This window comes from Miscanthus floridulus, chromosome 3, assembly GCF_019320115.1.
Source record: "Miscanthus floridulus cultivar M001 chromosome 3, ASM1932011v1, whole genome shotgun sequence".
Taxonomy (NCBI): domain Eukaryota; kingdom Viridiplantae; phylum Streptophyta; class Magnoliopsida; order Poales; family Poaceae; genus Miscanthus; species Miscanthus floridulus.
The window spans coordinates 25,486,610-25,489,147 of record NC_089582.1 but is presented as its reverse complement, the minus strand read 5'-3'; positions in this window follow the sequence as shown (position 1 = coordinate 25,489,147).

Sequence of the window (2,538 nt, the reverse complement as noted above, 5' to 3'; positions counted from 1 at the left end):
TTGCTTTTTTCAGCCCAGCAGAGGTGAGAGGCCCATATTGAAAGCCCACTGTCGTATACTATTCCCTAGCCCAACCGGTGGATCCCCAAATTCCCAATTGTCGATTCCCTAGCCAAGCCAAGGAGACGAGGACCAACCGGCCACCGCGGCGACGTGCGCCCGCGCCGTTGCCCGTCGTTGACGCCGCATCGGCCGTGACCGGCCCCTGCCCAGCCGCCCGCATCCGGCCTCCCACCGCTGCACGCGCACGCCTCACCGGCCGGCGAGCAGCAAGCAAGCGTGTTGGTAATGATATCAGAGTCTTTCACTCCAAACGGTTTAAGGATAGTGATTGTGTTTCTCATCTACTTTTCGCCATAATATGTGTGAATTGTGATTGCAGCGTTTTTACCATAATCTATGTGATTCTAGTATGTGAATGCGGTGCCTTTTTGGTTCATTTTCTCGTTGCAATTCGCCCCAGCTATAATTTATTTGACTCCGTCACTTTCGGAGCCACGCCGGCCGGCCGCAGGAGGTCGCGCGGAGGGGGGGAGGGGGGCGGCCGCAGCCGCTGGCGGCGCACACCCACGCCGGCCGTGCCACGCCGTGCTGCAGGGGCCTTCCCGTGAGGAGGGTGCGAGGAAGGGAGGGGGGCCAACCGCAGCAGGCGCTATCGCCCCGCGCCCGTCGCCGCTTCGGGAGGGAAGGAGAGAGAGGGGAAGGGGAGGAGAACGGAGGCAGAGAGAGATAAGGCGCTATTTTGTGTAGACGGCATTTTTTAGGCGACGTGGATACGCTAAACGATTTTGAAGCGACATGGCCCGTCTCCCCTGCCGCGGCCAACCTTGGCTTTAACGGGGGAGAATATATAATGTGTTTGAGGCTCTGAACAGTGTTTAGCGGTATACCTCTAAATCAGTTAATAGCGAAGCTAAATCAGGCTATAGCGGGATATAGTGGCTAAATTGTACATGAACACAAATAGCGGCACCATACCTTAGAAAGCTATAGCGGGCTATAGCGACAGCTATAGCGGGAGATTTAAAACATGCGTTGAACGATTTTGAAGCGACATGGCCCATCTCCGGTGCCGCGGCCAACCTTGGCTTCAACGGGGGATAATATATAATGTGCTTGAGGCCCTGAAAATTTTCAGTCATAATCTATGAGGCCCATTTTGATTGCCCAGCCCACTATGTTAATTTGTGTGCAAGCCCATTCTCAAGGCACAATTGAATGGATGCAACAGTAGTATTGTTTTACATAAAGTTTGGTAAAAATATATTTTTCATCCTTCAAGTTGCACGTAGGTCTGATTTTCAACCCTTCATAACTATAAAACCAGGTAACAGACATCCTCATTGTTCAAACTGGATAAATTTAGTCCTCTGGCCGGTTTCAAAGGTGATGTTCTATGTATAATAAATAATAGTAATAAAAACCTGGTTTGATCTCTGTAAGTTCATAATTAATTTATTTTAAACCACAAAAATATGAAACTAGTTTCAGAATTCTTCTAAAACTGTTATATATCTACTGATACTCTGATTAGAGTTATTTGCACCTTATTTGTCTTAGATAAATAATGAGCGTGTCTACAAGCACTAAAGTGCAACAGAAACAAAAATAATCCAGTTTTTAGAAATATGCAGACAACATTTTTAGAAAAAAAAATGATACCATCCGTGCACGCTGGAAGAACGTCCGTCAGTTCATAGTGACAAATCCTAAGTTCACACTTGAGGTTGCTCAGGTTGGATCAGGTTGGGGGTGGATTTGTGTGAGGATTGTTCTAGGGTGTTCCTAGAGACTTTTGGGACTCATCTACCAAGATACATTGGCTTGGTTGTGCTCATGTGAATCTCTAGGTCATCAATGGCTAGGTTGCCAATGGTAGGTGTTTCTTGGGTGTGTGTTATAGGGATCGAATGGATATTATAGAGTAAGAACTCACTAATCCATGGGCAAGAGCTTTTGTAGAGGTGACCTAGGTTGGTGTAGAGGTCGATTTTAACCTCATTCCCTTCTCCTCCTTGCTTTACCCTAGCAATATAGATGAACTCAAAGCTTGTTGCAGCTCGGGGGAGTTCGTCCCTGCCTTCTTCTTGGTATCTTTCCTCTTCTTCTTCCTCCAAAACTTGTTGGCTTAGAGAGAGAGAAGAAGAGGAAGAGGGTAGTGGAGAGAGAGGGAGTGTGCCACTGGTGTTGCGTTCATGCTGGTGCTCCACATTTGTTGACGGATGGGCCAAGAAAGCTAAGAGCTAGAAAACTCAACTATGCATATCTATATTTTGGCAGACTGTCCGGTGTCTCTATCATACTATCCATTAGTACATGGCTCTGATAGACTACAATAGGTTTGACACAGACAGGCCGTCCAGTGATCATTCGAACTGTCTGCCACTGCACATCACCGGCCAGAGACTTAGTAATACTTAACACCTAGTTTTGCAATTAAGGTTTTCATGATGCAATCATCATTAATTCATGATGTTGCTACTTAGCAACATATGCACATGGGTTGTTTCATCCCCGGACCATTTGGCCTGGACATTT